The sequence below is a fragment of the Camelus bactrianus genome, chromosome 6, assembly GCF_048773025.1.
Source record: "Camelus bactrianus isolate YW-2024 breed Bactrian camel chromosome 6, ASM4877302v1, whole genome shotgun sequence".
NCBI lineage: Eukaryota > Metazoa > Chordata > Mammalia > Artiodactyla > Camelidae > Camelus > Camelus bactrianus.
The window spans coordinates 64773492-64798494 of record NC_133544.1 but is presented as its reverse complement, the minus strand read 5'-3'; the positions used below and the strand labels follow the sequence as shown (position 1 = coordinate 64798494).

The 25003-nt window shown below is 43.7% G+C and overlaps 1 long non-coding RNA gene and 6 other non-coding genes across 7 annotated transcripts; 2 read left to right on the top strand and 5 right to left on the bottom strand.

Annotated features, from left to right (window-relative positions):
- The first annotated feature begins 41 nt into the window (after positions 1 to 41).
- LOC123615222 (uncharacterized) lies at positions 42 to 10388 on the top strand. The gene is made up of 2 exons (XR_006722786.2): positions 42 to 250; positions 7994 to 10388. It is a non-coding gene; the product is annotated as an uncharacterized LOC123615222 (long non-coding RNA).
- On the bottom strand, positions 2293 to 2382 carry TRNAY-GUA (transfer RNA tyrosine (anticodon GUA)). Its single transcript is given in 2 exon segments — positions 2293 to 2328; positions 2346 to 2382. It is a non-coding gene; the product is annotated as a tRNA-Tyr (tRNA).
- Positions 4768 to 4857, bottom strand: TRNAY-GUA (transfer RNA tyrosine (anticodon GUA)). Its single transcript is given in 2 exon segments — positions 4768 to 4803; positions 4821 to 4857. It is a non-coding gene; the product is annotated as a tRNA-Tyr (tRNA).
- Positions 5334 to 5423, bottom strand: TRNAY-GUA (transfer RNA tyrosine (anticodon GUA)). The gene is given in 2 exon segments: positions 5334 to 5369; positions 5387 to 5423. It is a non-coding gene; the product is annotated as a tRNA-Tyr (tRNA).
- Positions 8972 to 9053, bottom strand: TRNAL-AAG (transfer RNA leucine (anticodon AAG)). The gene has a single exon. It is a non-coding gene; the product is annotated as a tRNA-Leu (tRNA).
- A 3015-nt stretch (positions 10389 to 13403) lies between the features above and the next one.
- TRNAL-UAG (transfer RNA leucine (anticodon UAG)) lies at positions 13404 to 13485 on the bottom strand. Its single transcript has one exon. It is a non-coding gene; the product is annotated as a tRNA-Leu (tRNA).
- Positions 13486 to 24712: 11227 nt separating this feature from the next.
- TRNAT-UGU (transfer RNA threonine (anticodon UGU)) lies at positions 24713 to 24785 on the top strand. Its single transcript has one exon. It is a non-coding gene; the product is annotated as a tRNA-Thr (tRNA).
- The last annotated feature ends 218 nt before the right edge of the window (positions 24786 to 25003 follow it).

The window sequence follows — 25003 nt, the reverse complement described above, 5'->3', positions numbered from 1 at the left end:
TTCCTTTTTGAGGAAATGAAGGCGGCCAAGACACTGAAAGACCCCGGGGGCAGCATGCCTTGGGGTGGTTGGAAGCCCCTCAGCAGGGAGCCGCGTACAGGCCGGGGCTCCTTGATGGACGGACATCCTGGGGCGGGGCTGCGATTTTTAAATGCTGGTCCTGGGCCTCTCCCTCTTGACTCATTTCCTCTCCCCGAGCCCTTTTCTGCAGAAAACAGCGGGACGACAGCCGTCGCTGAACAGAAAGCTGGTAAGAGGGTGAGGGGAGAGGGGCGTTAGCCACACAGATGCAGATGCTTGGGTGGGGCGGGGGCGGGCTTGCGGAGGAAAGCAGAGGGGGAGAGCGCACAACCACGCAGGCAGGGTCCGCTGAAGGGCTGTTGAGAAGTTTCGGAGCGCCGACTCCCGCCCCACCCCACCGCACACCTGCCCCCTGTTTCTAGTGCGCCCTCACCCCCGCCACTCAACCCCCGACCCGGAGCTGCTGCCCACTATGAACTAGGTGCACTTTTCCGCGCAGTGAGGGCTTCCTGGGAAGTGATAGGAAAGGATGTCAGGCTAGGTGGGGAGACCATCCCCATAGGAATCTAGACGCCCAGCCTGCTGCGGAACTGGATCCCCTCCTCTGTCCGCAGATCCGGATTCCTTTGGCAGAGGTGGCTGCTCAGTGAAGTAGCTCAAGATTCTGTGAGCTTTCTGGACAGGCACCAGAGATGAAGGGAGAGGGGCAGAGAGCACTGCTGTCCGGGGTTGGACCGCCTGCCCTGACTCCGAGTCTTTGACAAACGTTTCAAATCCCGTCTGGTGCATGCCCGCCTCCCCAAGACCGTTTCGCTCATCGACCCAGCACAGGTATCACAGAGACGCGGCAACCCACAACAAGTGACCAGACCTCCACTGCCTGTGTGGCTGTCCCAACGTAGGGAGTGACCCGCAGGTTTACACCTGCGAGGATGAGGGCTATCTCCGCGGAGGTCCCCTACCACTCGGTGTGATGTCCCAGATAGGAGGAGTGGACTGAGCCGGGGCTCACCCTGGTGCGTCCAAGTCACCAGAGTCCACCTCCCACCCATACACCCACTCCCCTACCCCTGTTATGTCTCCAAAGTGTCAAAGCTAGGTTCCCTAATCTGGACGCCTCCAATTCCCATGGGGGAGGGTGCAGGCACATCCAAGGAAACTCTTAGATTTTCTAAGTCTCAATTTTTATGTCTGTCTCCTTTTCCTTGTCTCTCTGTCAGAAGGAGCATGGGAATTGGTCCAGGCATTTTTACTACCATCATACAGAGCATGAGCAATTGTTGGTCTTTCAGAAAGAACTCAAAACTTTCTGAGCAAAAAGAACAAGGGCAAAGACAGGCAAAATCTGAAGTTATCCAGAGGCTATGGTCCTATTCACTGACGGACAGGAGACCTGAACTGGCCTCTGAAGTTTTTATGAGGCTATCAACCCCCCGCCCCCCGCCCCATGGCCATCTCTGGTGTCTTTTGTTCCTGCTAATGCCAGCCTCCCTCGAAGCAGGCCCACAATTGTCAAAGACTTGGAAAATCTCCGTGTGGCCTTCTGTCCCACAGTTGATAAAGTAGGGCATAGAAGAGGGTTTTCTGTCTCTGTAGGTCTATATATTTGTAGACCATGGGAGAAACATAGAAAGAAAGAGTGGGGGAGAGAGAGAGAGTTGTAGGGAGAATTGGAAAGACAGAGAGATACAGAGACTGTAGCTGGGCTAGACAGAAAAGAGAGGACAGGGACCATCCTAAGAGGAGGCAGCATAGGAAACAGAGGTTGAGTGGGAGGGATTTCAAGAAGGATGCCTTGGTTACCAGTGACCGGTGTGGTGGTCTGCATGCTTGTCAGGCTCCAGGGCTTGTGGTGGGCAGCTACTGCGTGCCCACATGTTTGGCAGGGGTCTGTCCATGTTGAGCAAAGTGATGGTGGCAGAGCAGGCACAGCACTGGAAGGGGAGAGGTGGGTGAACAAAAGTTTAAAGGGCTTGGAAGGTTGTGGGAGTTATCTGGTTGAGGCTGGTGGCTGAGGCAGGAGCAAGGGGACTGTTTTGCGCTGAACGGTATGTATCCCCGGATTTCGGGAAGAAGGAGCAGGTGTGTTCCCAGGCAGGCAACTGCAGGAGCTATTCCAGCCAGTTTGGAGGGGGTTTCCTGGTTTTGTCCTGTGGGAATGAGGATGCTGGCCAAACTGTGTGGGCAGAGGTAGCTCTGGCTGGGCGCGGGGCACTGGGCACCTGGGGCTGACGGTCTTCATGATGGTCGGCAAAAACGGTCAAACGCACCTCCTTCGAGCCGGAATCGAACCAGCGACCTAAGGATAACCACACACGTCGGATCTACAGTCCTTCGCTCTACCAGCTGAGCTATCGAAGGGTGCTTGAAAGGTTCTGTTCAGGTCCTTGGTTTTTGTGGAAATCACTGCGGTCAAGGTACTGAAAAGCACCGGGCAACATGCCTTGGGCTGGTTAGACACCACTTTGGCAAGGAGCTGTGCACGTTGACGGGAGCCCGTGGGCTGGCGATGTTTTAAATGCCTGGGTCGCCACCTGTTAGCTCATTTCCCTCTCCTCGAGCACTTTTCCGAAGGGACGGGCGGGACGACAGCCGTTGCTAGCCAGAAAACCTGTAGAGTGAGAGTAGGCAGGCTTTGGCGAAACTGATGAGAATGCGTGGGTTGGGTGGGGGCGAGCTTGCTGAGAAAAGCAGCGGAGAACAAACCGTGCGGCCAGGGTCCGCTAAAGGCCCCTGGAGGAGCCTCTAAGCGCCGTTCCCTTATTCTGCGGCGCCCGTACCCCGCTACTCAACCCCCGACTCGGCGCTGCTGCCCGCTATGGACTAGGCTCACTTTTCCCCGCCGTGAGGCTTCCTGGGAAGTGATGGAGAAGGGATGTTGGGCCAGGTCGGGAGACCACCCCACCTGTACCCAGCCGCCTAGTCTGCTGCGGCCGGTCTGCGAAACTGGATCGCCTTCTCTGCCCACAGACCCGGATTTCTTTGGCAGAGGCGGCTGCTCAGTAAAGTAACTCAATATTCTGTGAGATTTCTGGACAGACACCAGAGATGAAGGGAGAGGGGCAGAGCACACCACTGTCAGGGTCTACCCAGCACAGGTCTCAGAGGCGCAGCAAGCCACACCCAAGTGACCAGCACTCAAACGCCTGTCACTAGGCACCCCCTGGAGTGGGAGGATGAGGGTCATTTCAGCAGAAGTCCTCTACTGCTCGCTGTGATGCCCCAGACAGGAGGAGTGGGCCATGTGGAGGGCTCACTCTGGCGTGCCCAGGTTACTAGAATCCACCTCCCACCCACACCTCCACCCCTTAACCCTTGAGGGTCATGCCCCTCAAGTACCAAAGCTAGGTTCCCCCTAACCTAGGCCCCTCCAATTCCCTTGGTGGGAAGGCCTTAGGTTCTGTCTTTGGTTCCTGTCCCCTGGTCTCCAGAGATGGTGGCATTCGAGACTGGAGACTCTCCATGGCTGCAGAGCAATAGGTTCCTCCTGAAGACCTCCTGTGGGACAGCAATGGCATCAACTCCCAGACCCCTAGAGACATGACAGCCCAGGATCAGCCCCTCTTAGTCAGCAGTGGGACAGCAGGAAAGACAGCGACCGCAGTGGGGAGACCTGGAACAGCTTGCCAGGAGAGGAAGATGTGTGGGGAAGCAGCCTCCATGCAGAAGCTGAACACGAACCAAAAAGGAGCTTGTGGGCTCAGGGGTCAAGGGAGGGCAGTGATGGGCCCCAGGGAATTCAGAGAGCCACACTGCCATCACTGTGCCACTGACAGTCCTCTCTGTGTTGCTTTCCAACTGATGGCCTTCATGATGGGGCAAAGAAATTTGAAGTTTTCCAGAGGTTAAGACCCTGTTCTCTGATTGACAGGAGAACTGAACAGGCCTTTGAAGTTTTTATCCTGACTGTCAAGTCCCCTTCCCCCTGCCCTGGTGCCATTTGCTTCTGCCAATGCCAGCCTCCCTTGATGAAGGCACACAACTGGCAATAGAGTGGAAAATCTCAGGGTGGCATTTCTGTCCAACAGTAGATAAAATGGGAGTGGAAGAGGGTTTTCTGTCCCACAGTAGATAAAATAGGAAATGGAAGAGAGTTTTCTGTCTCTGTAGGTCTATGTATTTATAGATCATTCCAGACGAGTGGGAAGATGAGAGAGAGAGAAACAGAGAAACAGAGAGAAGCAGAGGCTGTAGTTGGGCTAGACAGAAGAGTGAAGTCAGGGGCCATCATAAGACCAGGCAGAGTAGGAAAGGGAGCTTGAGTGGGAGGGATTTCAAGGAGGACGCCTTGGTTGCCCCGGAGCTGTGTGATGGCCCCTATGCTTGTCAGGCTCCAGGGCTTGCGGTAGGCAGCTCCTGTGTGCCTTCGTGTTTGTGAGGGATCTTTCCACGTTGAGCAAAGTGGTGGTGGCAAAGTGGGTACTGCTCTCACTGGAGAAAGGTGGGAATAAAAGTGTAAAGGCTTGGGAGATCGGGGGTGGGGGGGTGGGGGGGCTGTTTGGGGCTATCAGCTAAGAAGTTGTGCGGAAGGTCACGGGTCTGTGGACTTTGAGAAGTAGGGACAGTTGTGTTCCTTGGCAATAGCTCACAGGTGACTGTGAGGGTTGCACCAGAAGAGCTTTCCAGGTTCTGTCCTAAGAGAGTTCAGATGCTGCCCTGCCACCCCTGCCGCAAGGGCCAACTTGCCAGAAAGAGGTGAGCGCCAGGGTGGTGGTTTTGATGGGACAAAAACTGTTGAAAGGCACCTCCTTCGAGCCGGAATCGAACCAGCGACCTAAGGATGTCTACACACACCATATCTACAGTCCTCCGCTCTACCAGCTGAGCTATCGAAGGGTGCACGAAAGCGAGGAACTGAGTCTTTCATTTCAGTAGAAATAACAGAAGCCAAGGCACTGAAAGGACCCTGAGATTACAAGCCTTGGGTTGTTTGGAAGCTCCTCGGCAGGAAGCCGCACACGCGCCGGGGATCCGTAGCCGTCGGGCATCCCCGGGCGGGGATTTTCAGAAATTCTGAGTTCTTGGTGCTACCCACTAAGGCAGGAGTAAGGAGAGAAGGGCTGTTTTGCGCTGAAGGGCATGTGTCAGTGGATTTCGGGGGAAAAAACGGTAAGGTGTGTTCCCTGAGGAGAGCAGGGAGTTATCTGTGAGAGCGGCTCCGGAAAGTCCTTCCTGGCTTTACCCTGAGAGATAGAATGCTGGTCTGCTGCAGGGGCGAATTTGCGGGGCAGAGATAGCGCTGGGCGCGGGGAGGTAACTACCACGGGTTGGTGGGCTGGTGGTTTTCTTGATGGGGTAAAAGCAGCGGCATTTCCTTCGAGCCGGAATCGAACCAGCGACCTAAGGATGTCTGGGAACATTTTCGCTACAGTCCTCCGCTCTACCAGCTGAGCTATCGAAGGGCGCACACTGGCTAGGGCTGGGTCATTTCTTTTTGTGGAAATGAAGGAAGCCAAGGCACTGGAAAGCCCCAGGGTCAGTATGACTTGGGTTGGTTGGAAGCCCCTCGGCAGGGAGCCGCGCACACGCCGGGGCTCCTTGGTGGACCAGCATACCGCGGCGGCGATTTTAAAATGATTCTCTAATAATATGAAACTTTATTATGTATCCACAAATTTATACCCAACAAAGTTAACATGAATTTTTTTTTAGCATCTAGTACACAATACATATTGAATTTCCCTGATTTTCTTATAATAGCGCTTAACAGGTTTTTAATCTAATCAGAACTGAAACAAATTTTATACATATATTTGCTTTAAGTCTCCTCTATCTCAGTCTCTCTCTTTCTCCTCTCTGTTCTCTCTGTTTCTCTGCCAGTCAGATATTGAAACTGAATTACTTCTTGTGGACAATGTCAGTCTGATGCTCTTATTCTGCTCTCTCATTTCTTGAAAACGGAATATTAACTATAAAGGCTTCGTTAAATTCAGGTTAGAGTTTTTACAAAAGTACTTCACAAGCAGTCCCACATACTTCATATTTGGGCATCACCACAGGAGGCACATAAAATTTCAATTCTAAATGCTAATATTTCTCAGTGGGTTCACATCAATATAGCTCATTCCCTCCATTGTAATTTCCCCCATCAACCTATCACTAAATGATATTTTTGAATCAATGTCATTACTGCTTGAATTACTTTTTTAGGGGTTGCTAAATTATGATTTCTAATTCTATATTTCTTCCATATCCACTGGCTAGATTTCCTCTTCAAAGAACTTTTATTCACCAACTAGAGCTACTTGTCATCTTAAATAGAATTTGCATATAATGGGAAGGGACAATGCTTGATTCTTATCGATTATTGCAAAATTTTACAGTAAACAATTTTAACCCAGTTATCCCCACTGGTGATCAGTAAGTTGTTCTTCTTTCTGCATTTAAAAGATTATTATATGTTCTTATATTCAATGTATTGCAATCAGTTGCAGTAAACATTCAGCTTGGTGGTTGGTTTCTTCTATCTTTGGCCAATGTTGACTTCTACAGATTTTTGACATAACTGAGTACTTTTCTTGCCAGCTCTTCATGTATGTTTCCTGCCCCAAACCTAAAATCAGCCACTCCTCTAAGAAGCTCTGGTTCTTTTTAATCAGAATGGTTTTTAAAGACCACGATATTTCAGTGATTTCATGAGGGAGAAGAGATTCTCTTTTCTGTAAATCATTTTCAAAAGGAATAATTAAAAATCTTCACACTGGTAATGTCATCCAATTAGAATGAAGTTCTCTCACTCGTGAATCATACACTTTCTGTTGATTAAGATTTCTGTACCTTTTTGGTACAATGGAGAAGTTTAAAGGGCAGATTATTCATATAAAAGACACCAAACCACTGGGAGTTGAACTCACAGTTCCAAAGAGACTGGAGCTCAAACCACTCCACCATTCCGCCTTACAATCAAACTTTTTCTTGATTACACTCCTCACATTTTGTGGACTAGATGAAAGATCGTTGGATTAAACATTTCCATTTGCTTGAGAAAAGCATTTTCAATCATTCTAGAAAGTGAACTTCCTGAGGACTTGGCCTTACCTGCTAGATCCAAGCTCAGTTCTTGGCAAATAGGCATTCACTGATTTGTTGAAGGCAAGTACCTTTTGATTCACATCACCTCCTACAAGCATTGAAGGGGAAAGCAGTAAGGAGGAAAAAGAAATGTCCTTTCCCACATGCCACCCACTCACCAAAACTTTAGCTCTCTAGATGAACTATTAGCATGACACTTGGAAACCTAAAAAGATCAAGGCAGACCCTCAGAGTGACCATGGGTATAAGGCAAGCCTTGCATCTACTCTCTTTCTTGTTCCCGGAACCTAAAATTTGTATTTGATACTGGGATCATAGTAGCAGCATCCTAGTGGGCTGTTGGGAATGATCCAGAAGAAGAGAGAAGAAACAACTGCCAAAAAGAATATTCTTGGGTAAGCAATAAAGGATGGCAACTAGTGCACAGTTGGGATGGCCTTAGCGAGGCTGTCATCCACAGTAACAGGAGGCATGAAAGTACTCCGACGCAGGTAGATGGGTGCCTTGTAGATGTTCTCCTGTGAATGCTGCTGTTTTCTCAGTGAAATAAAAGCTGAGAGGGAGAATATATGCTGAGGTATTGACACAAGAGAAGGAATGATAGAGTAGTCTTTAAAAATGGTACAGTGAAGAGATTGAGAAAAATAGTAAGGTTGTCTTGCAGACGTATTTGAGATTACTGTCATGAATTTAAATTGAGACCTGTTTAGCATCATTGGGTTTCCCTTTATTCTAGTTCAGCTAGGTGAGTGCAGGGACTGAATGCTTATGTTAAACAAGGATTGCGATTTTGTGAGTGAGTTTTCCTAAGCAAAAGAGGGGCAACAACATGCACACCTCTAAATGGAGAATTCAAGCTCCTGGTGATTCTTATAAGGACTTGGGCCACATTCATTCCTTCACCACTTCCTGAAATAAAATTTCTCTCCTTTGCCTAAAGGTGCTCACTCCTTCCTGGCCTCTCCAAAGAGACACTGAGAAAGATGCAACACTCAGATTCAACCTGGGATGCAGTGGACATCAAAATTCCACCCTTTCACTCTCCGGGACCCAAACTATGGGCACAGATCCAGAAATACATTGTACTTACAGTTCATTAGGGGAAAATGCCTAATAGTAGTTCAGATTATGGGTTAAAACATTCTTGGGCTCTTTGAGAGCAAGCTGTAGGAGCAGTAAGCTTAATTTTCCAAGTTAGTTGTCAAAGATCCTTGACTCGAGTCTGCAAGAATTGAAACACCCCCATCCTCCTGTGAGCATTGCCTTCTTGCTGAGCCACATCCTCTGGACAGTCTCATTCAGAACCTCTCCTTCTTTCTCGCTTCCTGGTAGAGAAAGATGCAGAGGCAAGAGAGACTAGAAATGGGTCTTGGGCTTGGCCTGAGCAAACAGACCAGTGGCGAAACAAGGACCCGAAGAGCTGACTCTAAAGTCACTGCTGTACTCCAGCGACAGGACAGACCCCAGGGCGTCCAGTGCTCTTGCCAAAGGAGTTGCCTCTTGAAGTTTGCCCATAGACTGACCGCAAAGCTGCTGTGAGTTTTCATATATGAGAAGAAAGAAATGTAAAAAATATAAACAAACAAAACCCCACTCCTTGTCCTTTCCCAGACTTTTTAATCAATCCTCTGTCGCGTGTGACAGCTTCCTCTTCTGCATATGAAGTCTTAAAAGTTCTGCTTCTTACCGACCCCTATCCTTCTGGTGAACTGCACCCTTGAAGACTTACCAAAACGTTACTAATTGGCAACGCTTTCTCGGGCCTTCTCTGGCCAGAAAATGGGAACCCACTGGACTTGGACCTGAACTTCACTCTTGCACAAAAGACTAGTCACTCATCAGTCCCAGCTGAATGCTAGGCTAGTACTCACAACTGTCCCATTTAGACCCTGGTTCTGCAGATGGCAAAACAACATATTGGCAGCGGTGGGATTCGAACCCACGCCCCCGAAGAGACTGGAGCCTTAATCCAGCGCCTTAGACCGCTCGGCCACGCTACCACCTGTAAGCAAACCTGTCTCTACTCTTTGTGATGGTATCTACTTTCTGTTACCTCTCAGCTCTGTTTTATATCATGTGTTCTCGGAGTATTAATTTCAAACATCATCTAAGAGCAAGTGAAGGAAGGGTTCAAGGAACATCAGAGGTTTTTTCATCTGCCGCGCAGCGCTTAAAGGGGAAGAACTTAGTGAATGAATAAGTGAGTAATGAGTAAATGAAATCTGTACCACACACTAGGCTGTGGGTCTTCTGCAGGTGTCACTACGTTTTGTTTTTGTTGGCTTCCTCTCAGTCTCGCCGCAAATTTCTTAGGGAGATAAACGAACGGTGAAGCTAATTAAAGCCACAAAAATCCCAGCTTTGAAGGAGCATGACTTATCGAAAGGAGTTTTGGAGCATTTGCACATAAATGCGTGAGCACCTACTTAAAGCTGGAATCTAACCAACAACCTAAAGTTGCGGATGGAACTTTACAGTCCCCCCTTTTACCAGCTGAGACATCAAAGAATGCACTCATACGGTTCCGCTGAATTATGTCTTCAAGAAGCCTCTCATATGATTTTACACTCTGTTCCTAAGACACCTGGGGATGTCTTCTTTCTGCTCTCATGGAGAGAGAGCTGATGCTTACACTGTTTGAATTTGACAGTTTTAGGACCTTAGAGGTCTCCCAGGTCTCCACCTTGACATCTCTGCCTTGCAAATCCACCCTCGGAGTCTTCGCTTGCTGCTCCGGGGAATTGTGCGAGGAAAGGTCTAGGAGAGTAGAAGACAGCCTTCAAGTTCCCTGGTGACAAACTCTGCCCCCCTGGCGGAATCGTCAACACACCACCAAAAGCTATGCCCAGGTCCTCCCGAAGGAGCTCCGTCTCTAGGCCTTCCTCCTAGCTCAGTGTCACAACTTGCTCATTTCTTCGAGAAAAACGTTTTGTCGATAGAAGTCCTGCAGCTCCACAGAGGCCAGACTGGGGTTTCCAATCCCTGACCCTGCCCTCTTCCACTGGATGGTTTTCATTATAACAGAATATTCTGTCCTCGTTCACAGATCGCCTTCATTTGATAGCTGACGCCATTTTTCAAAAGATCATTCGGGCTCCTTCGGGTTTTTAACTCAGCATATCACATCAAAATAATAATTAAATTCCTAGAGCAGCAGTTCTCAGCCCTGGTTGTTCATCAGAATCATGTGAGGAAACTTGAAAATTCCGATGTCGAAGCCGCACCCTAGACCAGTTATATCAGAATCTCTGCGGGTGGTATCCCAGCATCAGCGTTTTGTAAAGTTTCCCAAGGACAGCTAACATTAAAAAAAAAAAAAAGACAAAAACAAAAAATCAATGCAAGAGGGTATTCTAACAAGTCTGTTCTATTTCTTTTAAGGACATCTCACTTGTCCTGCCTGTCAAGTCAAAATAAGCTTAGCCAGCAGCTGTTTCTCTGGACACGTGCTGGGACACAGCCAAGAAAGGTCATCACTGGGTTCAGTGCCTGGGTGGCAGTCTCCAAATGCCGCCGCTTGGCTGTCATTGCCAGACCATGGAAAAGATGGTGTGCCGGAACGATGTGAGGATGTTCGTAGATTACAAAGAGGAACCACATATAAGAAGGGCTCTTCACTAATCCTTCTATAAATTCCTCTGTCTTTCAGTCCCGTTCTTTGACACATCTCAGGATGATCCAGGGCTTCTAACTCTACCTTATTCCCACCCACACACCTGGGGTGAGCTCTGGACTGAAAGCTTTAGTGCTAGGAGCAAATACATCCCTGAAATGACACCTGAGAATAGGTTTTCCTGGTTCATAACTGCACGGATCCTGAATTGTTCATTTAATCGTCAGAGGCTGATTTAATCAACATAGTCTCAAAGTGTTGGCTTCTCCTTGACCTCTGACAAAACTTATAGAAGAGATGAGACAGAGATGTCACTCCCAGAGCCACTGCACTCTTCCCAAAGTTTCCTCCCAGGAATTGGGGAGAGTGTTAGAGAGGGCTAATCTTGGGGGAAGGTCTAGCACCAGTCTCAGAGATGTCTGCACCAACACTAGAGACTTTCTAAGTTAGGAGAGACATGGAGGTTGTTGTGGGTATTGTGCTGGACAAATCAAGTGTGTGAGGGTGGTGGCCTGGTATACCAGGGTCTTCCTCCAGACTCAACTGCACAGGCAACAGTCACACAGATTGTGTTTCTGTTCTGTCTGGTGACTTGTCTTCCAGCGTGGTGGACTTGGGAGGGTGAGATGCAATTAATTGGGACTAGGAACAACTATCTTCTATTTCTTTGTCCCAGTTTTGTTGGTTGTGGATCAACAAAATGAAAGTCTCTCTTAGAAGAACACAATAAGGAGATGCTGTAACTCAGGTTAATGCACCAGGCAGGAGCTAAGATGTCAAGTCCCCACGAGGCCTTAATTGTTGCACTTTTTATATGCTGTCACTTAATAATCAGACCAAGAAAACTTCTCTGGTGAATTTTAATAAACATTTCAGGGAGAAATAATGCCATTTCATGTTCGTGAATGAGAAGATTCAATATTGTTAAGATATCAATTATCCCTAAATTGATTTATAGGTTCAATGCAATCCAAATCAAAATAACAAGTTTGTTTTTGTTTTTGTTTTTGCCTTTCAAAAAATGACCAATTGATTCCAAATTCATATGGAAATTCAAAGACATAGCATGCCCCAAACAACTTTGAAAAGAAAAACGAAGTTGGAGGACTCATTCTGCCTGACATCAAGCTGCTATAATTAAGACTGTAGTATTGGCATTAAGATACAAAAAACATATCTATGGGACAGGAGTACACATGTATTTCAACTAGCTGTTGACAAAATTTCAAAGATGATTCAGTAGGGAAAGAGTCTTTTCAATGAATGATTTTTTTTAAAAAGTAATTTGAAAAAAATTTTTGACCCCTACTTCACACTGGATAAAAAATTAACTCAAAATGGATCATAAGTCAAAACTATAAAATATTTAGAATAAAATTTTTGTCAACTTGTGCTGGGGAAGATTTCTTAGGTGCAATATTAAAAGCATGATTCATAAAAGAAAAGCATGATAAATTGTACTTCATAAAGTTAAGAACCTCTGCCCTTCATAAGTCTTTAGGGAGGATTTTGCCTCCTAGGGGACATTTGACAATGTCTGGAGATATTTTCAGTTATCACAACTGGTATGATACCACTGGTATCTACTGGGTAAATGCAAGGGATGCTGCTAAACATCCTACAATACATATGCCAAGCCCCCACAGTAAAGAGCAATCCAAAATGTCACTATCATAGAGGATGACTAGAGTAACAAGCCACGTGGACAAATTTATCTCATCTCCTTTAGGGCACAGGTCAGTCAGGGCCATCACCACCTACTAAAATGAACCGATGACTCCTTTTCAAAGGCTTGAGGAAGGGACAACGCCTAGATTCAAACCTGGGTGCAAACCATGCCCAAAACACCCTTTGGGTACCAAAGGCAGTGCACATAGGGCAAGAAAGGCATTGCCCTCAAAGATCAGAAAATGAGAATGTTCCTTAAAGAGCTCAAATTTTGACTTTGAGCCCATCCTGGGACACTTTGCGGGCTGGACGGGGAGTCAGCGTAGTCTTCCTTGACTGGTTCAAGCCTGGGTATTGAATTACTCCCCGGGCTGGTGAGAAGTAGCCTCCCTCGGCGATTCCCTTCCTGCTTTCTACTTTCCTGGCCTGCTGGTAGACCTGGAGGAGGAGACGGAAAGAGAAAGTGTGGGTGAGGGAGCGGGTGCTGTAGTAGCAGGGAGACCAGCGGCTGGGGGAGAAATGCAGAACATTCTGTAGGAAATAGTAGGTGTCCGAGAGGCGGTCAGCAGCAGGGGCTAGCACACTTTCCGCAATGCGCGCAACTGCTCGAATTTTTCCAGTTTAATACTTAGGAGCAAATGCTGAGACAAAGTCTCATTTCACCCCCTGCTTCCCTCAGTGACCCACCTCACCTCACCCCACCCGTTTATAGGACACATGCACTTTCAAGGCTATTTCAAGGTTTCAAGGCTCTCCACCTCTCCTCTCTCAACTTGAATGCCCCAGCTTAAATGCCATCCCTCTGGCAAGTCCTTATCCGCTCCCTTCCAAACAGAACCTTCCAAACAGAATCCTTCCAAACAGAACAGAAGATCGGGAGGACTGGGTCTTTTCAGTGGTCTGAGCATCTGTATGACTTGCTATCTCCCTAAAGGTAAACTGTGAGCCATTCATTCACTGATTCTCCCAGTCCAGAAAATCCAGATATTAGATCAAATCCCTTATGGATTTACAGAACTTTTATTTACAGATACGAGCCATGATCACTTACCGTTAAGAAACAAAACCTTGGCAGCGGTGGGACTCGAACCCACGCCTCCGAAGAGACTGGAGCCTAAATCCAGCGCCTTAGACCGCTCGGCCACGCTACCAAGCCTACGGCACAAAATTTCCTACACTTGGCTAGTTATACCTTTCTGCCCTTTTTTTCAGCATTGTCCTCTGCTCCCGGACCAGAAACCATGAGTCTAGGTATTACCAAAGCACCCTAAAGAGAGTTCTTCCCTCCCTTCTGTGCTTTACTGGGACTCTCTTCTCACTTTAAGAACTAAAAGGGAAGAGCCTTCAAAACAAAATATCCGTTCCAGAAGCGCAGCTCTTAGGATCTAGAATGTAACAACTTTCCGAAGACAGGGATCGCATCAGCTTCCACCTGGCGCCCAGTTAGCGCTGGAAAACGGTTGAAAGGGCGAATGAACTCCTTGGTCTAGACTCCAGATCGCTTGCGGATAGTGGTGGTGGTAGCGGTGGAGTAACAGCAAAGCTGTCTTTCCCTGTCCACCCCACCGCGCGCTTCAATTCTTGACTAAATTTTGAGTCTGATATTTTCCGATTCTGAAGCCAGGAGACGAGTCTTCGAGCCTCCAGGAAGCATAGACCATGAGTTAAAGAATCAAGAAAAGAAAAGCTTGTCTCCTAGTTCCATTTTGCTCGTTGTGACGGAAAGAGCAATTAGCGGACGCCAATCAATGTCCACTCAATTGTGTCTGCCTGAGCAGGGTCTGCGGAATCTTCCTGCCCAACTCCGCCTGCCGGAAGGGAAGGCTGTCTTTTAGGTTGGATCGTTCTTGCTTCCAGGGAGCCTCTAGTCCCTTTCTTTGGAACGTATATCTTTGCGTCTCCCAGAGGAGTCCCCTTTCTCCTGCGCAGTCGTAGCTACTTGGCGGCTCTTATTAATGGGGACTACGGAAGGAGATGTGGCCTGAGACTCCCTTTCCTGGGGACTGAGCCCAGATTCTGAGCCTCGGCTGGTGATCGAGGCAACCAGGATGCCTGAGAACTCTGCATACCCGAGAACTCTGCATGCCCCTGCTCCTCATCCTACCTAGAAGTCCAAGCCTGCAGAGCTCTGGAGAGGAGCCTGGGAACAGGCCCAGAATGGGCGAGAGAATTAGATTTATACTGTCACCCCTCTTGGCACAGAGAAGAGTAGCCACACTTCAGTTCTCCAAATGTTAGAACATTTGTCTTGGGTCCACCAAACTTGCTTTCATGTTCTCCCATGTGAAAAGAAACTCTTGTTCCTTTTAATTACAACGAAGTGAAACACAGAACGCCAGGATGCTGATGTGTCTCCTTTGCTAGTGTGTGGCAGTAGCCGAAAATTAATTCACAACTATTGCCTAGACTTGCAGGAAAGAAACAGATGACTGAGCAAAAGGTCGGGTGATATGGTTGGGGGATGTTTGGGCCAATTTTCTGCCTTCTAAGTGTAGAAATTGTGGCTCCCTGGTGACATCCAATCTTCACTTGATAGAATTAAAGCTATTTGAGGGGCAAATTTCCTCCAAGAGCTTTAAACAGGGGTGTTGTATATATGTTAATCTTCTATACTTCCCTCTCTCTTGCAAATGTACAGTCTGTGTCAATGAAGAAGCACCCAGACCTGGCTTACTTTCTTAAGAATAGACAATTGTCACTGTCTTTTAACTTCTGATGGTTCCCATGAGAAGGGAAAATTAATCCCATGGTGGTGTTGGAGGTTCTTAGGACACATAAAGAGGATTCTCTCAGAGCCTCCTGTAAAATTCTGTGCTATTTGTTATCAGTGGAAGTGTGTCTCCCCCAAAAAGATATATGGAAGTCTAATCCCCAGTGCCCCATTACTTGACCTTATTTGGAAATAAGGTATTTACAGAAGTAATCAAGTTAAAATGAGGTCATTAGAGTGGGTCCTAATCCAATATGACTGATGTCCTTATAAAAAGGGGAAATTTGGGCACAGAGACAGAGATCTCTTCCTGAAATCCTATAAGTTTCAACATAAAAGTGAAGAGAACAGGGACTGGAGGAAGACTGCAAACTCAGATCTTCTGTGGGATCTGTGTAAAAGAATCTCAGTGTATTTTCGAGGGTGATAGAAGTAGGTATATGAGGGCTAGATTTCCCTAATGGTGTGAAGAGCGATCACTGGAGAGGGAGATACTTCCAGTGGCAGAGCAGTGGCTCTCAAACTTTAGCATGCATCGCAGTCTCCTGGAGGGCTTTTTAAAAGACAGATTGCTGGACTCAACTCTTGACATTTCTGATTTAGAAGCTCAGGGACCTGAAAATGTACATTTCTAACAGGTTGCTAGGTGATGTGGATGCTGCAGATCCAGGGACCATGCTTTGAGAAACACTGCAGCAGAGATCAGTTTTGTATTTTGGAATTCTAATAGAAATGAGTCAAAGATCTGCAGTGTCCAGGGAAGAGAGATGTGCTCAGTGGGGTAGCAGTGAGAAAGAATGAGAGGCCTCAGTTATAAATGAGAGGGAAACACCTGGCAAAATAGTGAAGACTATTGTTAAAGACAAGGAAAAGGTCCTTCCAATATTGGGGAACAGTATCAATCACTCTACAACTCTTAGGACATAGATAGAATGTGGACTCAAGAATGCCCAGCACTAGAAACACTAGTGGTCTCAAATGAACTACACAAAAATGGAATCAATGGTGCTATCTTCTGAGGTCTCTGACCACATTTATTTGTATTGGTGGGCATGACATAATGACAGGTGAGCGTGCAGGAGAAACTAAGAGAAATGCTTGCACCCTTACCCTCTCCTGGGCCACATGGGAGGCTCTGCACATGTCCACATTAACCAACTGAGGTCACCCTGGAAACTTGCTGCCAGGAATCTTTCTCATCTGTGAAAGAACTTCAGAAACTTGAAGCCTGGAAAGTCTGCGGTCCAGAAACAATGCACCTGCAAGATCTCAGTCCAAGAATAGGGAATCTCATCTACTACTGTGTGGCTTCTTTTTTGTTTGACCCTCAAAAATAGAATGCTTTTAGGCAAAGAGGGTATAGCTCAGTAGTAGAGATGCATGCCTAGCACGCAGGAGGTCTTGGGTTCAATCCCCAGTACTTCCACGAAATACAAATAAATAAGCCTGACTACCACCCCCAAACAGTACTTGGAGAGACTTACTATTGTCTCTCTATGACTATGGGGGTAGAAATCCTACAAATGTACTCTGTATTGACAGAAACCGAACAAATTATAAACACTTGATATTTAGGGTCTGTTTCCCTTGATCATTCTAAGTTGAAGTGTATTTTTCATCCTGTCCATTTTTCCAGCTTGAACAAGGTGGAGTTCATACCCTTGACAGTAGTATGCGAAATATCTGCATTCACCTTTGAACCTTAGAGACCTAAGTATATCCAGAACATGGATGCTACAGTCCTCCATTCTATCAACTGAGTGATTGAAGTATGCATGGTAAAATTTATTTGAAATTTCTTTTTTTAGGAATCTATCCAATTACCTCTGAATACCAGGCATTGGTTACTGTGTTTATCAAATCTTCAATGTCCTCACTGAACATTGTGTCTATTTGTTTAACACTTAGTGAGAGAGGATTGTTCAAATATCAGTGATGATTGTATATCTTTATATTTCTTCTCTTAGTTCTGTCAACTTTGTTTCTTATCTTTTGAAGGCTTGTTATTAGATACATAGAAATTCAAGAATATTGTGCAGCGGGAGCTAAATAGAATTTAACAGGTTGCTAGGTGATGTGGATGTTGCAGATCCAGGGACCATGCTTTGAGAAACACTGCAGCAGAGGGCAGTTTTAAGTTCAGAGCAAAATTGAATAGAAAGTGCGTAGAGTTCTGGTATATCTCCTGCTCCCATACATGAACAGCCTCTTCCACCATCAACATCCCACACCAGAGTGGTACAGAATGGTACATTTGTTACAATCAATGAATCACATTGATACATCACTATCGCTCAAAACCATAGTTTACGTTAGGGGTTCATTCTTGGTGTTGCAAATTTTTTGAGGTCTGACAAATATATGACATGTATACATCATATCAAAAAGAGCAGCTTCACTGCCCTAAAAATCCTCTGTGTTCTGACTATCCATCCCTCCCTCTCCTCTGACCCTTGGCAACCAGTGACTTTTTGCTGTGTCCATAGTTTTGCCTTTTTCAGATTGTCATATAGTTGGAATCATACAGAGTGAAACCTTTCAGATGAGCTGCTTTCACTTAGTAATATGCACTTGAGTTTCTTGTCTCAGTAATCTCAGGCTGCCATACAAAATACCATAGTCTGGGTCACTTAAACAACAGAAATTTATCTTCTTATAGTTCTGAAGGCTGGACGTCCAGGCTCAGGAGGCTAACATAGTTGGATTCTGGAGAGAACTCTCCTCTTGGCTAATGGGCAAGCACTTTCTCACTGTGTCCTCACTTGGCAGAGAGAGAGAAAGAGAAAGCAAGCTCTCTGGTGTTTCTTCTTGTAAGGATATTAATCCCATCATGAGGGCCCCATCCTCATGACCTCATCTAACCCTAAGTACCCCACAAAGATACCATTTCCAAATATCATCACATTGGGAACTAGGGCTTCAACATATGAATCTGGGGGAAACATAGGCATTTAGTCCATAACAGTTCATCCATGTCTTTTCATGGCTTGATTGATTGTGCTATAGCTCTTAGGGTTGAATAATAGTCCTTCGCATGGATGCACCACAGGGAATATTTTGAATTGACCCTCTTATAATCATAAAATATTCCTCCATATTTCATATAGTACTTCTCATCTTAAATGATCTGTTGCCTGATATTACATAACTACATCAGGTTTTTTCTTTTAAAGAGTTTTTATAGTATGCTTTTTCCATTTTTTACTTGCAGCCTATCTGTGTGATGGGAAAAATTTTCAAATATTGAGGCATAAGGAAGTCATCCTAGCTTATACATGATTTGGCTTAAACTTTATGCTAATTAAAAGAGCCTGTCTATGATTTGTCAAACATGCATTGTACATCTCCTTTAACCATTAAAGAAAAGAATGCATTTTAAAATAAAAATGAAGTAACTGTGGCTTAGGCATTCAAAATGGAGGTGGGTGGACATTGTGGATGTGGTTTCGGACACATTCCTGCATCACCGAGAACTTGAGTTTTCTGAACTTTATTGAACTCAAGGACACCATCAGCCGTTCTCAAAACAATATCTGCTAGCAGCTGCCAGCTGTAACCTGATGATCAAGTTCTCCTCTTGTAACTCAACAACCATTTTGGACCCCAACCAATCCTTTCCTAACAAGCACCCTTACTTCTTGCCAGCTCCAATCGTAAATCTTGACAAACAACTTATGTAATTTTGTAGTTTTTGCCTGTGTAGCCTCCCCTATTTTGTAGTCTGGCAGAATACAATTCAAATGCTTCTTGAGTCTGTGTCTCCTGGGGGTATAGTCCTCAGTTTGATTCAAATAAAATAATTTTCCATTGCTATTGTTCATTGTTTACTGATTATCTCTGTCAACATGTGTCTTTACATTTAAAATGTGTTTTCTAGAACAGCATAGAGTTGGTTCTTATTTTTACTCCATCTAACATTTTTTTCTTTTAACTACGATATTTTTTCCATTTACATTAAATGTAATTTCTGATATAGATGAGGTTGTCTACCAGTTGCTATATATTGCTTTCTATTGTTCCCATCAATACTTTTAAAAAACAACTTTATTGACGTATGATTTACATACCTTAAATTCATCTTTTTAGGTGTACAATTCAATAATTATTTTAGTAAATTTACCAAGTTGTGCAACCATCACAATAATCAAGGTTTAAAACATTTGCATCATCACAATAACATCCCTCTTTAACTGTTTGTTTGTTTGTTTATTCCTTGTTAACCAAGAACTCCAGGACCAGAGACCTGGTTGAGGCAAAAAAAAAAAAAAAAAAAAAAGAAAAAAAAAAAAAAAGAAATGCTTTTATTTGGGATTTGTTAGGACTGCAACCCAGGAAGCACAAATACAAGGAAACACTTGAGTTGTGTTCCATTGGATTACAAAATAAGGAAAGTTTACAAAGGCAAAACAAAAAAAGATAAGGTTACAAAAATTATTTGTCAAGAATTAGAAGTAGTAATAGTGCTTATTAAGCAAGGATTGGTTCAGGTTTGAAATGATTACATAGTTGTGAAATGGTGGGGAGCATTTTGAAACTATAAGGTTGCAGCTAGCAGATGTTAGCAGATATTGCTTTGAAAATGGCTAGTGGTTTCATTGCGTTTGATACAGTTCAGGAAGTTCAAGCTCTCAATGATTCAGGAAAGTATGTCAAACCATATCCACAATGGACACCTGGCTTCATTTTGGATGCCTGAACCATAGTTACTCCATTTTGATTTTTAAATGATCTCATATATATCATCAACAGCCTTTTCTGCCTTTCTTCATATTAAACAAGCACTTTTATCATTTCATTTATCTCCTCCATTTTGTTTTACTTTTATCATTCTTTAATATCTTAATCTTAAATTTACAAAAAGCATCATTTTCTTATTATAGTCTACATGAGATTAGCATTTTATCATATCCAAGACAATGCAAGAAACTTACATACAAGAAACATGTTGCAGATGGCAAAATTTCCTTTTCATTAAGGTTGAATAATATTTCATTGTATACATGTATACCTCATTTTCCTTATCCATCGACAAGCATTTAGGTTGTTTCCATATCTTGGCTACTAAGGATATTTCTGCAATAAACATAGGGCTGCAGAAATCTCTTTGAGATACTGATTTCATTTCCTTTGGATAAAAACCCAGAAATGGGATTGCAAGGTCACAAGGTAGTTTTATTGTTAGTTTTTATCAGGAAAATTCGTAACTATTTCCATAATGGTTCCACCAATTAACATCCCAACCAAAGTGCACAATGGTTTCCTTTTCTCCATATTCTCACTAACACTTGTTATCTTTTATCTTTTTGATAATAATCATTCTAGCAGGTGTGAGGTGATGTCTCATGGTGGTATTGACTTGCATTCTCCCGATGATTAGTAATATTAGTATGTTTTCATGTATTCGTTAGACATTTGTACGTCTTATTTTAAGGCATGTCTATTCAGATCTTTTACCCATTTTTTATTTGGTCGGGTTTTTTTGCTATGGAGTTATATGAGTTGTTTAAAGCGTATTTTAGATATTAATCTCTTGTAAGATATATGGTTTGCTAATGTTTCCCCCATTTGGTAGAAAATATTCACTTTATTGATTATTTCCTTTCATGCACAGAAACCTTTTAGTTTGATGCAATGCTACTTGTTTTTGCTGCCTGTGCTTTTGGTGTCTTATACAAAAACATCATTGCCCAAACCAATGTTGAGAAGATTTTCCCCTATATTTTCTTATAGTAGTTTTATAGTTTTATGCCTAACATTTAAGTCTTTAATTCATTTTGAGTTGATTTTTGTATATGATGTGAGATAAGGGTCCAATTTCATTCTTTGTATGTGGATATCCAATTTACCCACCACCACTTACTAAAGAGACTGTCATTTCACCATTGTGTGTTATTGGCACCCTTGTCAAAAAGATCAGTTGAGCAGATACATAAATTTATTTCTGGTCCCTGTATTCTGTTCCATTAATCTACATTTATTTTATGCCAGTACAACACCGCTTTGGTTACTGTAGCTTTGTAATATATTTTGAAATCAGGAAGGGTGATGTCTCCTGCTTTGTTCTTCTTGCTTAAGATTTCTTTGGCTAACCAAGGGTTCAAAGAGGACAAATAGACAAAGACAAAGAGACCAAATGAAAGAAATCCAGTCCTTAGTCTCCAGATGCCTGAACTTCTATTAAGAGTTGCAAATAAACACTAATGTTTACTTAAAAAAAAAAAAAAAAGATTGCTTTAGCTAATCAAGGACTTTTATGGTTCCATATGAACTTTAGGATTGTTTTTTCTATTTCTGTAGAGAATGAAATTGGAACTTTGATTTAAAAATGCATTTAATCAATAGATCACTTTGGGTAGTTTGGATATTTTAACAAAATTAATGCTTCCAATCCATGAACACAGATGTCTTTCCATTTATCTGTGTTTTCTTTACTTTTCTTCATTCATGTTTTATGATTATCAGTGTATAAGTCTTTCACCTCTTTAGTTAAGTTCGTTCCTAAGTATTTTTGTTGTTGTTGCTATTGTAAATGGGATTGCTTTCTTAATTTTTTTTTGCATAGTTCATTGTGCAAAGAAATGCAACTGATTTTTGTATGTTGATTTTGTATACTGAAACTTTACTGAGTTTATTTATTAGTTCTAATAGGTTTTTCTGTTATTGTTGAATAGTTAGGGTTTTAAAAAAATGTATATAATCATGTTATCTGCAGATAGAGATGATTTTATTTCTTTCTTTCCAATTTAGATGATTTTTATTTCTTGTTTTTGTCTAATTGCTCTGGCTAGGACTTTCAGTACTATGCTGATTAGAAGTGGTGAGAGTGGGTATCCTTGCCTTGAACCAAATCTTAGAGGAAATGCTTTCAGTTTTTCCTCATTATTTATGCTGTTAGCTGTAGGCTTTTCATATATGGCCTTTATTGTGTCAAGTTCCTTCTATACCTATTTTATTGAGCGTTTTTATCATGAATGAATGTTGAATTTTGTCAAATGCTTTTTCTCCATCTAGAGATAATCACATTCTTTTTCTGTTAATGTAGTGTATCACATTAATTGATTTGCATATGTAAAACCACATTTGCATCCCAGAGATACATCCCACTTGGTTATTGTGTATGATCCTTTTAATACACTGTTAAATTCAGTTTGCTAGTATTTTATTAGGTATTTTTGCATCAATGTTCTTCATTGATATTGGCCTGTAATTTTCCTTTCTTGTAGTGTCTTTGTCTGGCATTAGTATCTGCATGATGGTGGCCTTATAAAATGAGTTCCCTATTTTCCTAACACATGTATTCAACCCTGGGGAAAATTTCCTTTGAGAAATGCTTGACTTCCCTTCTCAGTCTAATGTGTGATGCCAGACCCTCAAGAAGACATACTTTCCACTGAACATGTGTTTAGAAAATATGTTCCTGTTATGCCCTGTTATGCAGGTAAGTTTCTTAAGTGGGGCTTCTTTCACTTGAAAGTATGTCTCCTTGAGGCTCTAAAATCAAGAAATAGCCTGAGAAAGGAGGTCAGACATTTTTCAGAGGAAACTTGCCTGCCATTTTTCAGAGGAAGCAGAGCTGCAAAGCTGAAAGCACAGGCCGTGTTAAACTGACTCACGGGTAGATTTAACAGCTGATTAAACACAGCTATAAAGAAAGTTAGTGGATTATGAGTAAGAACACGTGATCCAAGATGCAACATGGAAGGACAAAAAAAACCCAGAAAATGTGGAAGAGAGGTTAAAAGAAATGGAGAACAGGGTGTGAAGGTCTAATATATGTTTAATTACAGTTTCATAAATGGAGAAAGAAAAATAGAGCAAAAACAACATTAAAAAGACAATGGCTGAGAATTTCCAGAACGAAAGAAAGACAACAATCTATAGATTAAAGAAATCTCATACCAAGAACCTGACACCTTCACCATTGGAAAAATATGAGATTTTCCTGTGGGATCATTTAGTCCTGTTTTACACTTCTAAACTGAAATTTTGCCTGGATGCATCTGATTTGTGGACCTAGGTCACATGGCCTCTTTCAGCTGCCAGGTGACAGCAAGTTTTCTAGGAGGACCTATTTATAATATTTAAAATTACGAAAAATAAGGAGAATGTTTAAAAATCATTGGACACTCACTCATGTTATAAATGCCTGCAACAGCGAAAGCTCATATTCAACTGCCTGCTGTTTTATCTTTGCACTCTCTTCCTTCAAGAACACATAACTCTTCAGAGCTCTAACTCAATTGACTTGTGTAATTTGATCTAACCTTGACCTATCAATCTATGGACTCTAGACACAAGAGTACTGTTTCTAGCTATCATAAATTCCTATATCCTCCATCTACACCTCAAATTCTGCCTACCTAAATCCTAGCATTTTTTCACCCCTCTGCCTTCTCCAAATACTCAACTCTCCTTTAGATTTTGTGTGTGTGTGTGTGTGTGTGTGTGTGTGTGTGTGTGTGTGTGTGTGAGTATCCTCTTGTTTCTTCAAGGCATGATATTTGATAACACTCCCTGTCTCTTTGCTCTTTATTGTCTGTTATTTCTTCTTCATTCATGTCTAACTTCAGCAGAATCTCCTTTGTCTGTATCACTCTCATTCATTCCTTCCTTTCCAGTCCCATAACTACTCCTTTGCTGCACTTTATGTTTCAAGATCTGCACCATGGCCAATCTTTGGTGTCCTCTTGACTCTGGCTTCTCTTCCCTTTAATGCATTCTGCATATCCACATTTGGTAAGTTTCCACGTTCAGTTTTTTTTAAAGGGTTTAACTTCATTCCAGAAATTTCTGTCTCCTGATTACCTGTTTTACTTTCCCTCACTTCCACAAGGGCTGGCAACTGCCCCAGCCAGTGTTCTGCCTTGGCCCTTTAAGGCCTGGGTCTTTCTCTCCAGTTCTGCTTATAAATTTTTCTCTACCAGGGATCACTCTGCCGCCTAACTTATGTATAAGTCTTAACCTTTCTTCAAAGCGCAGCACAATTCGCTTCTGCTCCTGAAGGCCTGCCTCTGTGATGGCTCACTCTGTAAATCGGTGAACCTTGGCCCCTGTTCACTGCCGCCTCACACCCGGCACAGCTACTTTTCAACGTTCTCTTCCATGAAAACGAAGACTATGACAATGACTTCAAGGTTAAAACCATATCTGGATGCCTCATTCCTGGGTGCAGAGCCTAGCACGGAATTGGAGTTCAGTGTTTATTGAATGAAGGGATGAATTAAACTGCGAATTTACCAATGCCTGTAATGGCGCTGACTCTTGAGCTGTAGAGAAATTGCTAGTTTAAAGAACTTGACGCAAGCGGTTGCAGGTCGGTGAATGTCCTGAGTCAAGATGAAAACCAAGTACGGATATCTGGGTTTCATTTGAGAGATCTGTGGTCTGCAACCTTCTCTATTCTGAGTTTCCCTTCTGCAGAGGGTGAGGAGAGATGTTTCACTGTTTTGGGTTGGGCAGATTTCTGCGATTTTAAAATAGTGGAGGTTCCTGTCACTGCCCCCATATTGCGCTATCCCCAGCAAGAGCCTACAAACTGAGTTCCAATAGTTGGGAAATAGATTGAAACGATGTCCGGGTTTTGTTTGCTGTGTACATACAGATACTTTAATAAAACCCAATGTAAAAGCCTCCCTTTCCAAAGGAAGAAGGCAAGCGCTTATGCGTAAGGCCCTATAGCTCAGGGGTTAGAGCACTGGTCTTGTAAACCAGGGGTCGCGAGTTCAAATCTCGCTGGGGCCTGCTGTGTTCAACCTTTTAAATTTCTAATCAGCCACTCACCGCTCTGATAACTTACGCCCTGCGGAAGTTCCGCTAGTTATAATCTTCTCGCCAGTGTCCAGACCTCCCGAAGAAACATCCGAGCAGAGCCACTTCCTGAGAGCTTCCAGTACTAGTGCGCAAGTGCTGCTTTGCTGCTTGGATTGTGGCGGAGTACGTTACGAACTGCGGGAAGTGCT